Source organism: Pseudophryne corroboree, chromosome 5, assembly GCF_028390025.1.
Source record: "Pseudophryne corroboree isolate aPseCor3 chromosome 5, aPseCor3.hap2, whole genome shotgun sequence".
NCBI lineage: Eukaryota > Metazoa > Chordata > Amphibia > Anura > Myobatrachidae > Pseudophryne > Pseudophryne corroboree.
In genome coordinates, this window is record NC_086448.1 from 424143745 (window position 1) to 424167334 (window position 23590).

General features: G+C 46.2%; 1 long non-coding RNA gene across 1 annotated transcript in view; it reads left to right on the forward strand.

The window, feature by feature from the left end:
* Nucleotides 1–5635: 5635 nt before the first annotated feature.
* LOC134929095 (uncharacterized) overlaps nt 5636–23590 on the forward strand; it is a 97872-nt gene continuing 79917 nt past the window's right edge. Inside the window, exons 1-2 of the long non-coding RNA XR_010178277.1 lie at nt 5636–5868; nt 15749–16013. This is a non-coding gene — a long non-coding RNA (uncharacterized LOC134929095). The remainder of the gene's footprint in view (nt 5869–15748; nt 16014–23590) is intronic.

A 23590-nucleotide genomic window follows, 5' to 3' on the forward strand; every position in this document is an offset into this window, starting at 1 on the left:
GTGCACTGCAGGGGGGGGTAGATATAACATGTGCAGAGAGAGTTAGGTTTGGGTGGGTTATTTTGTTTCTGTGCAGGGTAAATACTGGCTGCTTTATTTTTGCACTGCAATTTAGATTTCAGTTTGACTACACCCCACCCAAATCTACCTCTCTCTGCACATGTTATATCTGCCCTTCCTGCAGTGCACATGGTTTTGCCCAACTACTAAAAAATTTCCTGCTGCGATCAACTTGGAAATACCCCCAGTTCAAAATAGGAGTCTTAGGACGGCATAAAGTAAATTTACTTTATGTCATCCTAAGACTCTTTTTGAACTGGAGTGCCGAAACCCAGAGGCGTCGCTCTGCCTCTTTAAACCCGGTGCACGGGTTAAAAAAGGGCCGTGGTCTCACGAGATGGGGGCATGGCTTCGTGGGTTGGAGGTGTGGCTTCAATGGAAGGGGGCGTGGCCAGCCGTCCTGACCCCCGTTTTCATCACGCCGGGGTCCGGGAGGAGAGGGCTGCCCCGGGGTATGCTCTTTCTGCAGTGCTGGCTCCTGCTCAGTGACAGGAGCCGGGTTGCTGCACTGTAATCTTACAGTGCAGAACCTGGCTCCTGTCACTGAGCAGGAGCCATCACTTTGGTGTCACCCCTCAGCGGGTGACACCCAGGTGTGGGCCGCACCCCCCGCACTCCCCTTCTGACGCCAGTGCTGAAACCCACAATGTATATATGATTTATTTGTTAGGGCACATAGACAATTACAGTACCTGTTACTATAGGGCTGTGCCGGTCCATTGTGTATGTTGTCATGTTTATATATATATATATATATATATATATATATATAGCATCTACCACATCGTGGAGGGTGCACTCTCGCAGATAAAGGTTCACTCAGTGTTTTGATTCATAAAGTTTAATCTGGTCACAGGGTGCCTTCACAGTCAACGTTTCGATCACAAACCTTTTTCAAGACAGGCTGTACATCTTCTAACCCAATTTTCCTGGCACTTTGGCTGATCCAAATCAAATGCAGCAGTCTCACAAGGGTAATTGGTATTAACCCCTCCTATATCGAAACCAAACCACAGTAAGTAAAGAGAATGCGCTCAATAAATCTGGTGTGGATATTTATTTCTTAATATTACACACATAAATTACAAATGCCGGCCAGTATTACAAGAAAAAAATTATATAAAACACACACAATTTAAAAGTACAATAAGAACATATGATAAACTGCTCCTTCTTATAGAGAAAGCTCATACTAGCTATATAGCATCATTTTGTACATACAATGCTAAAATCTCTATACCTTTAACTAGCTCATCAATTAAAACATGCAAATGTCCTTTGGTAATCCAAAAGTCTAAATATTGGTTAGTAATGAAAACAATATATTTATTGTCCTTTTTCATATACTTTGGTTAGTATCCAGATAAATCAAGCATTGCAATCATGCATGCGCATGCAGCTGCGTGGTTAGTAATGAGGCAACTTGTACACAGTATGATGCTTAAAACATGCAGCAGTCCATATCCTCTTAAATCACAAAGATGGATCTTATAAATTGTATGGTTAGCATTAGAGATGAGCGGTTTCGGTTCTCCAAGATCCGAACACCCCCGAACTTCACCTATTTTACACGGGTCCGAAACAGCCTCGGATCTTCCCGCCTTGCTCGGTTAACCCGAACGCGGCCGAACGTCATCATCCCGCTGTCGGATTCTCGCGAGATTCGTATTCTATATAAAGAGCCGCGCAGCGCCGCCATTTTCACTTGTGCATTGGAGATTGAACAGAGAGGATGTGGCTACGTTCTCTCCCTGAAAAGCTCCATATCTGTGCTTAGTGTGCTGCAAATATCTGTGCTCAGTGTGCTGAAAATATCTGTGCTCAGTGTGCTGCAAATATCTACGTTCTTTGCCTGAAAAGCTCCATATCTGTGCTCAGTGTGCTGCAAATATCTGTGCTCAGTGTGCTGAAAATATCTGTGCTCAGTGTGCTGCAAATATCTGTGCTCAGTGTACTGCAAATATCTACGTTCTCTGCCTGAAAAGCTCCATATCTGTGCTCAGTGTGATGCAAATATCTGTGCTCAGTGTGCTGCATTTTGGTGACCAACAGTATATAGTTGTACAGTACAGTAGGCCATTGCTGTATCTTGTAGCTCTGTGTCACTGCAAGTATCCATTCCATATCTGTGCTGCATTTTTGTGAGCAGTATATATAGTAGTACAGTGCAGCATTTTGGTGACCAGTATACTACAGTTCAATAGTCCAGTGCTGTTCTCGCTGCTCAGTGTCATTTCTCCGTAGTATCATCAGTGCTCAGTAAAATCAGTGCTCAGTATAATCTGTGATTGATCAGTATAATCAGTTCTCAGTATAATCAGTGCGCTGTTAGACGTGCGCCCGTTTTCCGCCATTAGTGCATTGGGATTTAGACAATTGATGAAGTTATTGTGTCCCCGGTACAAAATCCCATCTAGATTCCACTTCACTAGGCAGGCGATAACGAGATTTTACCAATTAATATCAGTGATTTATAATTAATTTTTAATTACAGTGATCTTGCCAAATGATTCCAGTGATTTTGTCATTTTCTTCCAGTGATTTGGACCAATAATACCATTGATTAGAATGTATAATTCCTGTGATTTTGTCATTTTCTTCCAGTGATTTGGACCAATAATACCATTGATTAGAATGAATAATTCCTGTGATTTTGTCATTTTCTTCCAGTGATTTGGACCAATAATACCATTGATTAGACCAAATAATTCCAGTGATTTTGTCATTTTCTTCCAGTGATTTGGACCAATAATACCATTGGTTAGAACGAATAATTCCAGTGATTTTGTCATTTTCTTCCAGTGATTTGGACCAATAATACCATTGATTAGAACAAATAATTCCTGTGATATTGAGGTGTTTGTGTCACTTAGCTTAGCCGTCCAGCGACCACAGTGCACCTCTTTTTCTCTTTTCTTTGCATCATGTGCTGTTTGGGGCCACTCCTAGATGGGCCAGGTGTTTGTGCCGCCCTCTTGGGTCGCTTAGCTTAGTCATCCAGCGACCTCTGTGCAAATTTTAGGACTAAAAATAATATTTTGGGGTGTGAGGTGTTCAGAATAGACTGGAAATGAGTGGAAATTATGGTTATTGAGGTTAATAATACTATAGGATCAAAATTACCCCCAAATTCTATGATTTAAGCTGTTTTTGAGGGGTTTTTGAAAAAAAAATACCCGAATCCAAAACACACCCGAATCCGACAAAAAAATTTCAGGGAGGTTTTGCCAAAACGCGTCCGAATCCAAAACACGGTCGCGGAGCCGAATCCAAAACCAAAACACAAAACCCGAAAAATTTCCGGTGCACATCTCTAGTTAGCATGCATAACCTGTGGTGTTGCAGGCAGCTTTAAAGATCTCCCTCCTGGCTGGATGGTTCACTTTTCCGGCCTTTTCCGGAGTTAGAAGTCACAGGCAGTAAAGATGGTATGCTCACCTGATCCCCCTTAGCACTGGGGTTTCAAGTCGCAGGGCCAGCCGGCCAAAGAGCATCAGCTGTATTCAAAGAATGCTGCTAGCGTGTTGTTTCAAACAACAGACATGTTTCTCCGCCTCCTTTGCATGTCAGCAGCTTCCTCAGTGTCAATAACCAGAACTAAAATATGCATAAACAGTGTATATACAAAAAAATGGTAGACACAAGACAACATATGCATTCATGACTATTGTCTCCCAGGCCCCTCGATGGACAAGTTATCCATGTCAAAAATAATGACAAATAAATAATGTAATAATATATTGAGAACCACCACTAACTTCATAAAGTGATGCATACCAAACCGACATGTGTCAAAATCTGAATTGAACACATCTGGCCAAAAAAGGGACTAAATACCTGTGATGCATATACAGTACTCAATACTTTGTAATATAACCTCGGTTGGCAATTACAGAGGTCAAACGTTTCCTGGAGTTCTTGACCAAGGGGGTCATTCCGAGTTGTTCGCTCGCAAGCCGTTTTTAGCAGCTTTGCACACGCTAAGCCTACGCCTACTGGGAGCGAATCTTAGCATAGTAAAATTGCGAACGAAAGTTTTGCAATATTGCGAAAAGACATCTCTGTGCAGTTTCTGAGTAGCTCCAGACTTACTCGGCATCTGCGATCAGTTCAGTGCTTGTCGTTCCTGGTTTGACGTCACAAACACACCCAGCGTTCGCCCAGACACTCCTCCGTTTCTCCAGCCACTCCCGCGTTTTTCCCAGAAACGGTAGCGTTTTTCCCCACACGCCCATAAAACGGCCTGTTTCCGCCCAGAAACACCCACTTCCTGTCAATCACATTACGATCGCCTGAACGAAGAAAAAGCCGTGAGTAAAATTCCTAACTTCATAGCAAATTTACTTGGCGCAGTCGCAGTGCGAACATTGCTCATGCGCACTAAGCGGAAAATCGCTGCGATGCGATTAAATTTACAGAGCGAACAACTCGGAATGACCCCCCAGGTTTGCATACACTGTAGCAAGTATTTTGGCCCACTCTTCCATGTAGATCTTCTCTAGATCTGTCATGTTTTGGGGCTGTCGCCGGGCAACACAGACTTTCAACTTCCTCCACAGATTTGCTATTGGGTTGAGGTCTGGAGACTGGCTAGGCTACTCCAGGACCTTGAAATGCTTCTTACAAAGCCACTCCTTAGTTGCCCGAGTGGTGTGTTTGGGGTCATTGTCATGCTGGAAGACCCAGCCACGTTCCATCTTCAATGCTCTTACTGAGGGAAGGAGGTTTTCCCCCAAAATCTCACGATACATGGCCCCATTCATCCTCTCCTTAATACGGATCAGTCGTCCTGTTCCCTTTGCAGTAAAGCATCCCCAAAGCATGATGTATCCACCACATGCTTCACAGTGGGTATAGTGTTCTTAGGATGCCATTCATTATTCTTCTCCCTCCAAACACGGGGAGTGGAGTTTATACCAAAAAGTTCAACTTTGCTCTCATCTAACCACATTACATTCTCCCAATCCTCCTCTGGATCATCCAGATGGTCACTGGCAAACTTTAGATGGGCCTGGACATGTGCTGGCTGAAGCAGGGGGACCTTTCGGGCAGGGACGTGCAGTCAGGGGAGGCAGGGGAGGCAGTGCCTCCCCTGTCATAAATGATTAAAATAATAGAAAGAATATACTTATGACACATATGATGTGTCATAAGTATGTGCTTTGACTTTATATTATTTTAATCATCTTTTTATATTAAAAAAAACTGTTTTACTTATGAATCGGAGGCACCGCTTTCGGTGCCTCCCGCTAGCTATATGAGAGGGCCGGAAGCGGGGGGCGGGGCCAGGCAGCGGGCAGTAAAAGCCCATTACAAAAAGCCCTGCAAGCGGCACCTCTAGGAGTGCCGCTTTGACAAGGGGCGTGCTTTCAGATATGAGAGCACGCCCCTGTCACTGAATGATTGGGCAGTGGCAGCAGGGGTGGATTGTACTGTCAGAATACCAATCCACCCCCCTTCCCGGGCTGACTGCCGCAAACAATGTCCACCCCCCTCCCGATCTTACACCAAGGGATGCCGATTGTGACCCCCCCCCCCCCCCCCCGAAGTTTACCGGAGACGAAGGACTTCAAGGCAGCAGAGCAGGCTCACTCACTCACTGTAATGTGCACGCAGCTGCAGCACAGCCTCATTATACGTATGTGGAGGCTGGGCTGACTGAACTGTAGGGGGAGCTGCAGAGTCACTTCACCCGGCCAGCTCCTCTCAGGCAGTTCCCATGGGCCTTTGAGAGTTCAGAGGTCGGGTGAGGAAGTGTTTCTGCAGCAGGTCCGTGTCTGGCATGCTGGAGGGGGGATGGCTGATCGGGTAAGTAGTCCCTGTCTTTTCTCCTCATGCCTGTTTCTCTCTCCATGTGTCTAGCTGTTTCTCTCCCTCTCTCTGTGTCCCTCTCTCTGAGTCCCTTCCCAAACCAGTCTCCCTCCCCATATCACTCTCTTCATGTCTGTGTGTCTTTCTCTCTCTCTCTCTGCATGTCTGTCTGTCCCTGTTTCTGTCTCTCCTGGTGTCAGTCTCTCCATGCCTCTCTCCCTCCATATGTCAGTCTCTATCTCTCTCCCCTACCAAAAATTATGAAAGAGCACACAATAGAATAAATGGATTAAGCCTTCAGGGGTCCTGGGGCACTGAAAACAGGGGGGCCCCCTTCCCTGATGTCAGGATTTAATAACCTTCTCTCACCCCCACCTCATAAAATATGTTTAATGATTCCCCTTCAGAGTCCCGCTCCTCAGTGCCTTCTTGGAGGATGTCTCCACCCCCAGTTGTCTTTTGTGCAGCGCGTCTACTCGACACGAATGCTGCAGACGGAGGGGAGACGATCAAGCCTGTGGGCACAGACTCAGGGGCAGGGCTGTTACGAGACATACCCAGTGCCAACAGTAACCCTCCCTTAAATAACTGAAAAATGTAGTACACCAATAAAGAGGTGTGGTCCAACTGCAAAGAACGTAGCCACACACAGCCACATTCACATATGCACACACACGCAAATGCACACAGCTACATTCACATATGCACACACACGCAAATGCACACATCCACATTCACATATGCACACACACGCAAATGCACACAGCCACATTCACATATGTACACACACGCAAATGCACACATCCACATTCACATATGTACACACACGCAAATGCACACATCCACATTCACATATGCACACACACGCAAATGCACACAGCTACATTCACATATGTACACACACGCAAATGCACACAGCTACATTCACATATGCACACACACGCAAATGCACACAGCTACATTCACATATGCACACACACGCAAATGCACACAGCCACTTTCACATATGCACACACACGCAAATGCACACAGCTACATTCACATATGCACACACACGCAAATGCACACAGCCACTTTCACATATGCACACACACGCAAATGCACACAGCTACATTCACATATGCACACACACGCAAATGCACACATCCACATTCACATATGTACACACACGCAAATGCACACATCCACATTCACATATGCACACACACGCAAATGCACACAGCTACATTCACATATGCACACACACGCAAATGCACACAGCCACTTTCACATATGCACACACACGCAAATGCACACAGCTACATTCACATATGCACACACACGCAAATGCACACAGCCACTTTCACATATGCACACACACGCAAATGCACACAGCTACATTCACATATGCACACACACGCAAATGCACACAGCCACTTTCACATATGCACACACACGCAAATGCACACAGCTACATTCACATATGCACACACACGCAAATGCACACAGCCACTTTCACATATGCACACACACGCAAATGCACACAGCCACTTTCACATATGCACACACACGCAAATGCACACAGCCACTTTCACAAATGCACACTGCCACTTTCACATATGCACACACACGCAAATGCACACAGCCACTTTCACATATGCACACACACGCAAATGCACACAGCCACATTCACATATGCACACACACGCAAATGCACACATCCACATTCACATATGCACACAGCCACATTGGCACATTGCAGCCAGTGTCCCAAACACTAAACGAAGCACTTGTTAGTGTCTGAGCTGGGTGTGTGCAGTACAGCCTGTGCCCAGCACTCTCCCCCATCAGTCCACTCTAATCTAACCTGCTGTTGCTCCTCAGAGTCCCTCACCTAACACCACGAGCTGGAGCTGATGCTGCGATGGGAGTTTGGGACAGAGACAGATCGCAGGGCAGTGAGGAGGCGGGCGCACTTCTGTCGATCCTCGCCTCCTCCTCCACTCTAATGAATCCTGTGTACTGGGACAGGGGCTTAGACACCGGCCACGGCACGCAGCCTTGTAAGGGACTGTATTGCTGGCAGCGGGCATCCCGGGCGTTTCCACGTGTCACCCGCCCTCCAGTAGAAACATCAAGGGTGTAGCCGTAGGGGATTATTCTATTTCTCTCCAGGCTCCGACACGGGCACAGCTCTCCCAGCAGCTGCCGCTGCTGCTGGGAGTGCTGTTGCTGGCGGTGGAACCTGTAGACAGTAGAACTGTCAGTGGACAGCAGCTTAGACCTGGAGGGCCCGGGGTACTTACCCCCTGGGTCCCCTCTTAATCCGGCACTGGAATAACCTATAATAATAATAAGAATTTACTTACCGATAATTCTATTTCTCGGAGTCCGTAGTGGATGCTGGGGTTCCTGAAAGGACCATGGGGAATAGCGGCTCCGCAGGAGACAGGGCACAAAAAAGTAAAGCTTTACTAGGTCAGGTGGTGTGCACTGGCTCCTCCCCCTATGACCCTCCTCCAGACTCCAGTTAGGTACTGTGCCCGGACGAGCATACACAATAAGGGAGGCATTTTGAATCCCGGGTAAGACTCATACCAGCCACACCAATCACACCGTACAACTTGTGATCTAAACCCAGTTAACAGTATGACAACAGAAAGGGCCTCTTAAAGATGGCTCCTTAACAATAACCCGAATTAGTTAACAATAACTATGTACAAGTATTGCAGATAATCCGCACTTGGGATGGGCGCCCAGCATCCACTACGGACTCCGAGAAATAGAATTATCGGTAAGTAAATTCTTATTTTCTCTATCGTCCTAAGTGGATGCTGGGGTTCCTGAAAGGACCATGGGGATTATACCAAAGCTCCCAAACGGGCGGGAGAGTGCGGATGACTCTGCAGCACCGAATGAGAGAACTCCAGGTCCTCCTTTGCCAGGGTATCAAATTTGTAAAATTTTACAAACGTGTTCTCCCCCGACCACGTAGCTGCTCGGCAGAGTTGTAATGCCGAGACCCCTCGGGCAGCCGCCCAAGATGAGCCCACCTTCCTTGTGGAGTGGGCTTTTACAGTTTTAGGCTGTGGCAGGCCTGCCACAGAATGTGCAAGTTGAATTGTGTTACAAATCCAACGAGCAATCGACTGCTTAGAAGCAGGTGCGCCCAACTTGTTGGGTGCATACAATATAAACAGCGAGTCAGATTTTCTGACTCCAGCCGTCCTTGCAATGTATATTTTTAAGGCTCTGACAACGTCCAACAACTTGGAGTCCTCCAAGTCGCTAGTGGCCGCAGGCACCACAATAGGTTGGTTCAGATGAAATGCTGATACCACTTTAGGGAGAAAATGCGGACGAGTCCGCAGTTCTGCCCTATCCGAATGGAAGATTAGATAAGGACTTTTATAAGATAAAGCCGCCAATTCAGATACTCTCCTGGCAGAGGCCAGGGCTAGTAACATAGTCACTTTCAATGTGAGATATTTCAAATCCACCTTTTTCAATGGTTCAAACCAATGGGATTTGAGGAAATCTAAAACTACATTTAGATCCCACGGTGCCACCGGAGGCACCACAGGAGGCTGTATATGCAGTACTCCCTTGACAAAAGTCTGGACCTCAGGGACAGAGGCCAATTCTTTTTGGAAGAATATTGACAGGGCCGAAATTTGAACCTTAATGGATCCCAATTTGAGACCCATAGATAATCCTGATTGCAGGAAATGTAGGAAACGACCCAGTTGGAATTCCTCCGTCGGAACCCTCCGATCCTCGCACCACGCTACATATTTTCGCCAAATGCGGTGATAATGTTTCACGGTGACTTCCTTCCGTGCCTTAATCAAGGTAGGAATGACTTCTTCTGGAATGCCTTTCCCTTTTAGGATCTGGCGTTCAACCGCCATGCCGTCAAACGCAGCCGCGGTAAGTCTTGAAAAAGACAGGGACCCTGCTGTAGCAGGTCCCTTCTCAGAGGTAGAGGCCACGGTTCGTCCGTGAGCATCTCTTGAAGTTCCGGATACCAAGTCCTTCTCGGCCAATCCGGAACCACTAGTATTGTTCTTACTCTTCTTTGCCGTATGATCTTCAATACCTTTGGTATGAGCGGCAGAGGAGGAAACACATACACTGACTGGTACACCCAAGGAGTTACCAGTGCGTCCACAGCTATTGCCTGTGGATCTCTTGACCTGGCGCAATATTTGTCCAGTTTCTTGTTGAGGCGAGACGCCATCATGTCTACAATTGGTCTTTCCCAACGGTCTATTAACATGTTGAAGACTTCTGGATGTAGACCCCACTCTCCCGGATGAAGATCGTGTCTGCTGAGGAAGTCTGCTTCCCAGTTGTCCACGCCCGGGATGAACACTGCTGACAGTGCTATCACGTGATTCTCCGCCCAGCGAAGAATCTTGGCAGCTTCTGCCATTGCACTCCTGCTTCTTGTGCCGCCCTGCCTGTTTACATGGGCGACCGCCGTGATGTTGTCCGACTGAATCAACACCGGCTTTCCTTGCAGGAGAAGTTCCGCCTGGCTTAGAGCATTGTAGATTGCTCTTAGTTCCAGAATGTTTATGTGAAGAGACTTTTCCAGGCTCGACCACACTCCCTGGAAGTTTCTTCCTTGTGTGACTGCTCCCCAGCCTCTCAGGCTGGCGTCCGTGGTCACCAGGATCCAATCCTGAATGCCGAATCTGCGGCCTTCTAATAGGTGAGCCTTCTGCAACCACCACAGAAGTGACACCCTTGTCTTTGGTGACAGGGTTATTCGCAGGTGCATCTGCAGATGCGACCCTGACCATTTGTCCAACAGATCCCTTTGGAATATTCTTGCATGGAATCTGCCGAATGGAATTGCTTCGTAAGAAGCCACCATTTTTCCCAGGACTCTTGTGCATTGATGTACTGACACTTTTCCTGGTTTTAGGAGGTTCCTGACCAGATCGGATAACTCCTTGGCTTTTTCCTCTGGAAGGAAAACCTTTTTCTGAACCGTGTCCAGAATCATTCCTAGGAACAGCAGACGAGTTGTCGGGATTAAATGGGATTTTGGAATATTCAGAATCCACCCGTGTTGTCTTAGCACCTCTTGAGATAGTGCTAAAGCTGTCTCCAGCTGTTCTCTGGACCTTGCCCTTATTAGGAGATCGTCCAAGTATGGGATAACTAATACGCCTTTTCTTCGAAGAAGAATCATCATCTCGGCCATTACCTTGGTAAAGACCCGAGGCGCCGTGGACAATCCGAACGGCAGCGTCTGAAACTGATAGTGACAGTTTTGAACAATGAACCTGAGGTACCCCTGGTGTGCGGGGTAAATCGGAACGTGTAGATACGCATCCTTGATGTCCAAGGATACCATAAAGTCCCCTTCTTCCAGGTTCGCTATCACTGCTCTGAGTGACTCCATCTTGAACTTGAACTTTTTTATGTAGAGGTTCAAGGACTTCAGATTTAGAATAGGCCTTACCGAGCCATCCGGCTTCGGTACCACAAATAGAGTGGAATAATACCCCTTTCCTTGTTGTAATAGGGGTACTTTGACTATCACCTGCTGAGCGTACAGCTTGTGAATGGCTTCCAACACCCTCTCCCTTTCGGAAGAGACGGTTGGTAAGGCAGACTTCAGGAAACGATGAGGAGGATCCGTCTCTAATTCCAACCTGTACCCCTGAGATATTATCTGCAGGATCCAGGGGTCTACCTGCGAGTGAGCCCACTGCGCGCTGTAATTTTTGAGACGGCCCCCCACTGTCCCCGAGTCCGCTTGAGAGGCCCCAGCGTCATGCTGAGGTTTTTGCAGGAGCCGGGGAGGGCTTCTGTTCCTGGGAAGGAGCTGCCTGTTGGTGTCTCTTCCCTCTTCCTCTGCCTCGTGGCAGGTACGACAAGCCCTTTGCTCTCTTATTTTTGTAGGAGCGAAAAGGCTGCGGTTGAAAGGTCGGTGCCTTTCTCTGTTGGGGAGTGACTTGAGGTAAAAAAGTGGATTTCCCGGCAGTAGCCGTGGCCACCAAGTCTGATAGACCAACTCCAAATAACTCCTCCCCTTTATACGGCAAAACCTCCATGTGACGTTTTGAATCCGCATCGCCTGTCCACTGTCGTGTCCATAAGGCTCTTCTGGCTGAAATGGACATAGCACTCACCCGAGATGCCAGTGTGCAAATATCCCTCTGTGCATCACGCATATAGATAAATGCATCCTTTATTTGTTCTAACGACAGTAAAACATTGTCCCTATCTAGGGTATCAATATTTTCAATCAGGGATTCTGACCAAACTACTCCAGCACTGCACATCCAGGCAGTTGCTATAGCTGGTCGTAGTATAACACCTGCATGTGTGTATATATTCTTTTGAATAACTTCCATCTTTCTATCTGATGGATCCTTAAGTGCGGCCGTCTCAGGAGAGGGTAACGCCACTTGTTTGGATAAGCGTGTGAGCGCCTTGTCCACCTTAGGGGGTGTTTCCCAGCGCGCCCTAACCTCTGGCGGGAAAGGGTATAATGCCAATAACTTTTTTGAAATTATCAACTTTTTATCAGGAGCAACCCACGCTTCATCACACACGTCATTTAATTCTTCTGATTCAGGAAAAACTGTTTGTAGTTTTTTCACACCATACATAATACCCTGTTTTACGGTATCTGTAGTATCAGCTAAATGTAACGTCTCCTTCATTGCCAAAATCATATAACGTGTGGCCCTACTGGAAAATACGTTTGAATTTCTACCGTCGTCACTGGAATCAGTGCCCGTGTCTGGGTCTGTGTCGACCGACTGAGGCAAAGGGCGTTTTACAGCCCCTGACGGTGTTTGAGGCGCCTGGACAGGCATTAATTGATTGTCCGGCCGCCTCATGTCCTCAACTGACTGTTTAAGGGAAGATAAACCATCACGTAATTCCACAAATAAAGGCATCCATTCTGGTGTCGACCCCCTGGGGGGTGACATCTGCATATTTGGCAATTGCTCCGCCTCCACACCAATATCGTCCTCATACATGTCGACACCACGTACCGACACACACCGCAAACTCACAGGGAATGCTCTAATGAAGACAGGACCCACTAGCCCTTTTGGGGAGACAGAGGGAGAGTCTGCCAGCACACACCACAAAGCGCTATATATACAAGGGATATCCTTATATTAAGTGCTCCCTTATAGCTGCTTTAATATATATATATATAGCCATTAATGTGCCCCCCCTCTCTGTTTTACCCTGTTTCTGTAGTGCAGTGCAGGGGAGAGACCTGGGAGCCGTTCTGACCAGCGGAGCTGTGACAGAAAATGGCGCCGTGTGCTGAGGAGATAGGCCCCGCCCCTTTTTCGGCGGGTTCTTCTCCCGCTATTTTTCCAGTCAGGCAGGGGTTAAATATCTCCATATAGCCCCTATGGGCTATATGTGAGGTATTTTTAGCCTTGTATAAGGTTTATATTTGCCTCTCAGAGCGCCCCCCCCCAGCGCTCTGCACCCTCAGTGACTGCCCAGTGAAGTGTGCTGAGAGGAAAATGGCGCACAGCTGCAGTGCTGTGCGCTACCTTATGAAGACTGAGGAGTCTTCAGCCGCCGGTTTCCGGACCTCTTCACGCTTCAGCATCTGCAAGGGGGTCGGCGGCGCGGCTCCGGGACCGGACTCCACGGCTGGGCCTGTGTTCGATCCCTCTGGAGCTAATGGTGTCCAGTAGCCAAGCAGCAAATCCACTCTGCATGCAGGTGAGTTTACTACTTTCCCCCTAAGTCCCACGTTGCAGTGATCCTGTTGCCAGCAGGACTCACTGTAAAGAAAAAAACCTAAACTAAACTTTCTCTAAGCAGCTCTTTAGGAGAGCCACCTAGATTGCACCCTTCTCGTTCGGGCACAAAATCTAACTGGAGTCTGGAGGAGGGTCATAGGGGGAGGAGCCAGTGCACACCACCTGACCTAGTAAAGCTTTACTTTTTTGTGCCCTGTCTCCTGCGGAGCCGCTATTCCCCATGGTCCTTTCAGGAACCCCAGCATCCACTTAGGACGATAGAGAAATAAAAGTTGGCATGGTTAATATATTAAAACACTTTCATTTGGCAAATATCTCATGTATATCACAGAAATAGTAAAGTGACAATCAGCTTTCAATCTGAGCTAAAATCACATATGTTTAAAAAGTACATGAAGTAATATTTTACAGTTTATGCCCCTGTTCCAATAATACAGAATACATTTCAGTATATCTGTTCCTAGTATAGTCCCTGGGGGGGTGATAGGCAGTCTATTGATGAGCACAAAATCAGCAGCATTGAATAGTTACCGCATCTGATGGTAGGGTCACAATCCTACACCAGGTACAAGTAGTCATTCAAATGCATTGGGTATGGTTGACTGGCGGCCGGGATCCTGGCAGTCAGCATACCGACGTCGGGATCCCGGCCGCCAGAATGCGACCTTGTCCATTGTGACCCTACCATCAGCTGCGGTAACTATTCACTGCTGTTGATTTTGTGCTCATCAATAGACTGCCTATCACCCCCCAGGGACTATACTAGGAACAGGTATATTGAAAAGTATTCTGTATTATTGGAACAGGGGCATAAATTGTTACATATTACTTCATTTACTTTTTAAACATATGTGATTTTAATGCTAATTGCAAGCTGGTTGTCACTTTACTATTTCTGTGATATACATGGGATATTTGCCATATGAAAGTGTTTTAATATATTAACCATGTCATCTCTTTTATATTATTATATTATTCTGTTGAGCGCTGTTTCATCATGTATTTTGTTTCAGGGCTTAACTAACCTCTACGTATTAACAGCTGCTGTGGAAATGCTGCCCTTTTAGCACCTGGAATAGGGGCACAGGTTCTCATACTCGGTCCTCAGGACCCCACACGGTCCATGTTTTGCAGGTCACCTGTAGATTTTTAAAATGGTGACAGTTGGTGATACACAGCGCAGCTGCTGGGTGACATGGAAAACGTGAACCGTGTGGGGTCCTGATGACAGTTTGAGAACCACTGGGTTAACATACCATTTTCCTCAGTCTCTCTCTCCCTCCCTGTGTCTGTCTCTCCCTGTCTCGGTCTCTTTCTCCACATGTCTGTCTGTCTCTCTCTCCTTGTGTCTGTATCTCTCTCCATGTCTCCTCCTACCTCCCAATGTGTGTGTGTGCGTGTCTCTCTCTCTCTCTCTTCCTGTATCTCTACCTCCCCATGTCTGTCTCTCTTGGTCACTGTGTCTGTCTCGCCATATCTCCTCCCTCCCCATGTCACTCCTCTTTCTTCCTCTCTCTGTTCGTCTCTCTCTCTCTCTCTCTCCGTATGTCTGTCTGTCTCTCTCCCTGTGTTTGTCTCCACGTCTCTGTATATCTCTCCCTGTGTGTCTCTGTCTCCATGTCTGCTCCCTCCCCATGTGTGTGTGTTTCACTCTCTCTCCCTCCCCATGTCTGTCTCTTTCTCCATGTCTTATCCCTCCTTGTGTCTGTGTCTCTCCATGTGTGTCTCTATCCCACCTCATGTCTGTCTCTCTCTCCCCATGTCCGTTTCTCTTTCCATGTTTGTGTCTGTTTGTCCCTGTCTCTTTCTCCCACCCAAGTTACTCTCTTTCCAGAACTGTCTCTCAGCATGTAAGTCTCTCTTTCAACATGTCTGTGTCTCACTCCCTCTTTCTCCCCCCCCCCCCCCATGTCCCCCTCACTCCCAATGTCTCCTTGGTTCTGTGTTTATATATCACACACACACACACACACACACACACACACACACACACACACACACACACACACACACACACACGTTGGAGGTTTCTATATATGTGCACTCTCTTCTATTTCTATCTCTCCCTCTCTCTCATATCTGGAACCCCCCCTCCCCCCTAAAAATCCTGCATTTGCCCCTGGACTGTCACAAAGAGAACTCGGACAGACAGCTCCAGTGATGAGGAGGGCACAGCTGCGGGCAGCCAGAAAACAAAGAGCCTTATGTACACCTGGTGTGGAGGTGCAGCCCTGCCCCACCCCCAACCCGATCGCAGGCCACGCCCATGTTCCCCTGGACTACGCGGAGAACACCAGAGGAGCGGAACCCATAACTTCTACTGAGGCTGTCTGTCCGTCCTGTGTGAGCTTGCATGGAAGGAGCAACGGTGGCTGGGACCCGGGAGCTGCATTAGAGGAGGTGAGATCCCATACTGCCCACTTTTTCCCACCACTACTCCCATCCTGCCCCCCCTTCTATTACTCCCTGCCTGTCCCCCTATTCTGCACTACTGTTACTCCAATCCTGCCCCCTGCTCTCCACCACTATTACTCCCAGTCTGCCAGCCTGCTCCTCCTCTCTCTCTCTGTCATCTCCCTCTATTCCTCTCACTCTCCTCTTTCCCATATACCCCTATTTCTCCTCTCTCTTTGCCATCTCCTCTATTCCTCCTCTCCCATCTCCCTCTATTCCTTCTCTATCTTCCTTCTGCCCCCTATTCCGTCTCTCTTCCTTCTCACCCTATTCCTCTCTCTCTGCCATCTTCCCCTGTGCCTACTCCCTTGTCTATCCGTCCTGTCTTCATATTTCTCTTCTCTCTCCCATCTCCCCATATTCCACCTCTCTGTCTCTCATAAATTTATAAAAATTGACAATGTATTAGCCACCTGCTCATCACAAGTTTGATGAGCAGGAAGGCTGCAGGCACTGGCGGCATCAGACTGAGATGCAGATTAGCGGCTGGGGGTCAGGCAGTTGATGGCGGCGATTTTGTAGGCAATTGGCAGGGTCGGCAACCATTAGTGGCGGCAGTAGTGGGCATTGGCACGGCGGCAGATGATGACCTCGTCGGGACTCCACAGAGATTATGGCTGCAGTGCCTCACCAGCCACTGACCTCACCGCACGCCACTGCTTTCGGGTGCTGCAGGATTTCAATATATGACGACGTAGTGTGTTACTAATGGTAACCTTTGTGACTGTGGTCCCAGCTCTTTTGAGGTCATTGACCAGGTCCCCCCGTGTAGTTCTTGGCTGATTCCTCACTGTTCTCAAGATCATTGATACCCCACGAGGTGAGATCTTGCATGGCGCCCCAGGTCGAGGAGGATTGTCAGTGAGCTTGTATTTCTTCCATTTTTTTAATAATTGCACCAACAGTTGATCTCTTCTCACCAAGCTGCTTGCCTATTGTCGAGTAGCTCATCCCAGCCTTGTGCAGCTCTACAATTTTGTCCCCGGTGTCCTTAGACGGCTCTCTGGTCTTGGCCATGGTAGAGAGGTAGCAGTCTGACTGTTTGAGGGTGTTGACAGGTGTCTTTTATACAGATAACCAGTTCAAACAGGTGCCATTAATACAGGTAACGAGTGGAGGATAGAAGAGCTTCTTAAAGAAGAAGTAACAGGTCTGTGAGAGCCAGAAATCTTGCTGCTTGGTAGGTGTCCAAATATTTATTTTCCACAAGAATATACAAGTAAATTTTTAAAAAATCATACAATGTGATTTCCTGTTTTTTTATTCAGATTCTGTCTCTCACAGTTGAAGTGTACCTATGATGGAAATTACAGACCTCTCTCATCTTTTTAAGTGGGTCAACTTGTACAATTGGTGGCTGTCCAAATACTTTTTTGCCCCACTGTATATATATATATATATATATATATATATATATATATATATATATATATATACATACACATACAAATGTCCTGACTCACTGACTCATCCATACCCAGCCCAAACCCCTTGACCTAGAGACATGAAATTGAGGGAGTACTGTATATTCCTTACATGGCTTAAGGGTTTTTTCGAAATTCGACTCCTAAAGGTGTAAAAAGGGGTAGAATGTTTACCCCACCTTTGCAATGTCCTGAATAACTGACTCATCAACACCCAGGCCAAACCCCTGGAACTAGAAACATGAAATTTGGGGAGCATATACCTTCCATGATGTAATCCCCTAGTAAGCAGGTTTTTTTGGAATTCGACTCCTAAGGGGTGAAAAGGGGTGAAATGTTTCCTCTCATCCGAGGTGATTGGGTGACAAAGCAACATGTCTCTAAAACTGTAGGACTGTAAGATCATTTTCTAGGATGGGTGGCGGCATTGCAGTCCAATATTCAAATACGGGAGCCACACCAGCTGCTTGTGATGTTTGGAAGCATTTGGGGTGGCAGTTAGTGTGGCTCCCCTTTGTTGCACCCCTATTTGAATATTGGACTCACTGTAGCCCTACCAACCTCTCGAGCCACCACTGCTACGGACTTAACACTTTCACTGGGTTTTTTTCTTTTTAGATACTTCACTTGATTTGTATTTGGATTTTTAATTTTCTCGAACATGGCAATGAGTTTTTGAATGATAAAGGGGAGATGTTGCATCACACCATTTTCTCCATCAAAGGAGATGGAGCCTGCCTGTTCTGGACACTCTCCTGTCTCATGTATGGCTAGGGAGGTGTGTGAGCTAATCATGAGGCATGTGGTGGACAACTGGGAGGACTTCTCCATCATGTCCCAAAACAATGAGGGGGACAACTACACCAGCTCCGCTGAGTACTTCTTTAACATGTCCCAACCATTTACTTATGGAGGTTTATGTGAACTGGTGGCTGCTGGGCAGCTGTTCAAATTTGTCTTTGAGGTTTACTGCAATGGTTAGCTTTTAGAGCGTGTGTAGAAGGTTTCCCTGTAAGGACTACCCAGGTGAAAACAGGCACATCAGCCATGCCATTAGTTTCCATTGGTTTTGGTTTAGAACCAATCCAATTGAGAATACGTCACACGTTTCCTCCAAGCAACATGAACGACCAGAGTGCATACCTGGTAGAAACAATATAAAAGCTGTTATTGCAAGAAAAAGTAGTTCTAACAAGTAGTTTGCAGCGGTTGAATACTTATGCAAACAGCACATTTCATTTCCTGTTTAATCTGCAGACAAATAATGTATTATGAGTTTGAAAATTGACTCTAAGATTTACTGGTTCACAATAAAATTGCTGTGTGGCACAATCTGTGAAAGTTTCATTTGAAATTCAGACAAATCTGTTGACTTTTGAGGGTGTTGATTACCTTTGCAAACCACCGTGTACAGTATATACACATAGGCAGGATCTGCATCATAATCCGAATATGTCAGAAGTAGCCTGAGGGTTTGTGTGAAAGGCCGGTAATATTAACATTGGCCACAAAGAGTGAATTGTTGGAGGAAAATCCTACAAGATAATACAGTATTATTAAAGAGCACTAAATGAGGAAAATAGCAGCTTTAACTGACATTTTCATTCCTATCACAGATGCCCATAAGAGAATTGGATTAAGCACTTAGGTCAGTATCCATTAAGCAGCAGTAATTACCGCAGTTAATTGATTCAGCCAGGGTTATCCAATTAGCCCCGATATGCAGCATTTATCATGGATTATACTTCGGGTGCCTGATGCACCTAGAGCATAATCCGTGATAAGCAGCCATTGGAGATGCTATAACACATGGGACTGGGAATTTGTCCTAGATACCATGTATTATCGCACAATTATGGCCCCTTTTTCGGCGCAAAAAAAGGCCTATAATTGGATAGCGCGATAATGACCATCTGCCAAAAATTGTACTTTCAGGCTATTTTTATTGCCTGAAAAAGGATTGCACTTCATTGAATACCCCCCTAAATATACTATGTATGATCTAAAACATCATCTAATAAACAATGTATGTAAATAAATTTAACTCCCAAATATCCTTATTTGTTCAGGAAACATTATATAGGTATCATTGTTTGCACTAACCAAGGAGCAATTGTGATCAGTTTGTCTAAAAGGAGTTATGAATCACAACCTTTTTATAAACAGATACTGACAAAGGGATGGGAGAAAGTAAATGGATGTTATCCATGCCCTGACAAAACAACAGTTACATTACAGCTGTCACAAATTAATATTTTAATATGAATTCTGCACTAATTATGCTGATTTATATAACAGCATAAATAAACATCCATCTCACTGCTATCTTTACAGTCATTCGTGTTCTCAGCCCCATCCAGTGGTCAGCCCAGTATTAGCTTAATTCGGAACTACTCAGGCTTCTGTAGTAGCTTCCTAGTGCATTCTAGGTAAGTCATTGGCAGTCTCCATTTTAGTTTCCATATTGTCTAGGCTAGATATGGACATATACTACTCCCCTCAGTATAGCATTGATGGTAAGGACTCTGACTCTAAATCTGTCACCAGTTCTGCTGACAGTCATGTATGGTGGACGACAACTGTGGACTGTACACCCTCATTCTAAACATAATGAGAGGTGCTATAATGCTGAGACTTGTAGTTCCACACTGAAGAAAAAAATTGTAGATGCCCACTCTAGAATACTAAGAATTGCTAATCAGAATAATTGTAATAAACTCTGCAATCTAACACAGAGGAAAAATATGGGTCTATGAACCAACAAACAGGTGACTTCATCTGGTGGGTCCCTAACACTTACTAACGTAACACGATGTGATGTCGTCAGCAACAAGCGATTGGAGGGAGTGGGGGCCATGCTGCATTAGGCATCATGGCCCTCACTGGCGATGTCGCCTGTCGGATCTGCATGCAGTCAGATGGAGGATGTTGCTGATGACGCACGGGAGTGCGCATCATCAGTGACATAGTGCATACACATTGGATGATATTGTGAATGATGTGTCTGAATCAGGCACATTGTACATGATATCGCCTAGTGTGTACACACCTTAAGGTTCAAGTCCAGAGCATTAGACCCCTCAATTCAGCACAGACCAACCGCAGATTAAAGTGTTAGTAAGTTTAAGTAAAGAGCATAAGCTATGTGTTAAGAGTGTTACATGGGTGAGAGGTAATAATGAGAATGTTAATAACTAATAAGCGTTACATAGGTAGTAAAATAATTAGGTGATAAAAAAGTGATGAATTAAGTATTACAATATGATGCCCCAAAGCAGCCAGGCCATGCCAACACAGGGGAGTGCGCACCCCAAACTCATCCCTAAAACTGGCAAATTGTATCAATTTATCCAGGACTTTCCATCATAGTGCCTTTCCCAATATGTAGATTGTAAATGCCAGAGATCCATGCTAATTGAATATGCCCTTTGGTAGGAGAGTCGGCAATCCAAGCTGAAGGAGTCTCCACCTTCAAGTCTATACATGTGCACAATGTAGAATATATGGGGGGGGAGACCATGGACTGCACACCCAAATTCCAAACATAATGAGAGATGCAATCATGCTGAGACTTGTAGCTCAGTACAAGTCAGTCATGTATTACTTTACACTAATGCTGATTCTCTGCATGTGTTCAGACATGTCTGTTTGTATAACATGATTTCATATGTACTCCAGCATACAGTGTCGGACTGGGGCATGTAGGGCCCACCGGGGGAATACAGTTGTAGGGGCCCATGTTTAGGGGTGTGGCAAGTCTCCAGAGGGGGTGTGCCCAGCCACCACATTGGTTTGCCTAACCATTTTGCAAGTGTTGGTCCCCTGGATAAATATATACAGTAAATACTGTAGTGCATGCAAGATAACGTACTAGATTAGTAACAGCACAGTCTGGAACCTGATCCCTAGAGGATAATAATAATAATAATAATAATAATTTTATTTATATAGCGCTCTTTCTCCACACAGGACTCAAGGCGCTGGGGTGGGCCCCCAGGCAGTAGGGCCCACCGGTGGTTTCCCCTGTACCTCTGTGGGCCAGTCCAACCCTGCCAGCATACTCTTGCAAATGTCATTTCTTGATGTTTGTGTAATTACTGTAGTTTATGTTATGTGTTATGTTTGAATTGCATGATATTTGTGCATATTGTAATTGCATTCTTTCATTTGACTCAACAAAAACCTGCACATTGTCAGTGCAGTCATCTGCATATGGTAATGTAGCAGGCCCAGCACAGTCAAGCAGCTTCATAAGAGTTTAAAGAACTTGACTTCAGTCATAACCCTTTCACACCGCACAAATAACCCGGTATCGACCCTGTATATTGCCGTGTCAACACGGGCTGCTGTGCGGTGTGAAAGGGCGCATGGCGAATTGCTGGGTTGCCTGACCTGGTAATTCAACCCGGGAATAAAGCAGTGTTATTCCTGGGTTGAATACCAGGTCAGTGGCAGTCGATGCGTCCTGGGACCCGTTCACTACATAGGGAGAGGATGATTTCATATCCCAGCGCTGCCTCCGCCCCAGATGTCGGCCCTGCCCCCCCGCTGCTATGGCAACCCGACCTGGCATATTGCTGGGTCAGGTAGCCAGTTGTTAGGGTCAAATGTCGGGTCCCACTCGATAAGGACCCATTTCCAATTACCGGGTGGGGCCCGGCATTTGCGATGTGAAAGGGGCAATAGTGACCTACTACACTGTCAGCACAGTTACCTGCATATGATAATACAGGAGTCTCTATACAGCCAAGCATCTACACCCCATCCCCATGTCACAGAAAAAATGTTTATACAAAACAAGGTCTAAAATCTGTGACCCCCTCAAAAACCTCATCTGTCAGTAACGCAGCTATCATTGCATGTTGAAGCTGCAAAAGTATGAACTAACTTTGCTGGGCAAGTAATGCAGTTGAGAATAGAGAAATCATGTTTGGCTGCAGAGAAATCATGTCTGGAGCAGAAAAGATATTGAGTAAACCCTGCATAGAAGCAATTATGGAGAAGCTGGCTGCAGAGAAGGAAGCAACAGCTGCTATAGCTGAAGCAGAGTTCTTGGAAACTGCAGAACACCCTGATATAAAAAGAATCAATGTACTTTATACAGAGCTTGGATCCCAGGATTCACACATTGTGCAGCACCACTACATGTCAGCAACAAACCTCAAGAGAAGCAAGCAAGCAAGAGAACGCTACACACTGTGAACCCACCCTGGGACAACTCTCCAAGACAAGTGTGTGGAACTGCAACAAAGGCACAGCCTCCTGCATACAACAGTCATATGATACAGACTGGCTAAAACCAAGAAATCCTAGCAGGTATGACCACACACTACTTACCCACCATGTTAGTGCACCAAGAGCCAGCCAGAATAAATTAGGCTTTGCTAAGTTTCTGGCTTAATGAGAGCTAGTAGCAAAAGGACTTTCAAAGTTCAATGATCACCCTGAGAGTTTCAGAGCCTGGCAATCCTCTTACCAAAAGGATTAGAGTGATCACTATAAACCACTATGAGAATAGCCTTAAAATGATCTGAGATACACTTAATGAATGCTAAGCGTCACGTCCTGGGTCCCTGTGAACACAGCTGATGGTTGCAAGAAGGGTTACTGGGTTGGGATGCCGCAATACTCAAGGAGGGCGAACATAGGATCTCCTCATGCAGCGCTAATACCGGATATCGCTGAGACCTGACTAGGGGTGTAGAGTCTCTACCCACCAGAAGGTATTCACCAGTGATCCCCTCCAATGGGGATTTTAGTGTTGCGGCTCCCAACGGGCAGGTTGCGGCCCCCTGGACAGGGACCCAGTAATAGCTGAGGAGTTAGAGGATAGATAGCTAGAGGTAGTCCGTGAGATATGAATTAGTCTCTGAAGGAACAGTCAGAAATCAGATGCTAGGCACTGATTGCTCGGAGGACCCGAGAACCAGGAGAAACAACAAATGACAATATATAGAAGGACTGATGATACTTGAAGCACTGGAGAACTGGAATTTACTTGAAGAAGCAATCAATGGTAACCGATGGCACAAGGTACTTTAGACACTGAAGAATTATAAGATACCAGAAGACGCAATCAATGGTGACCAATAGCACTCA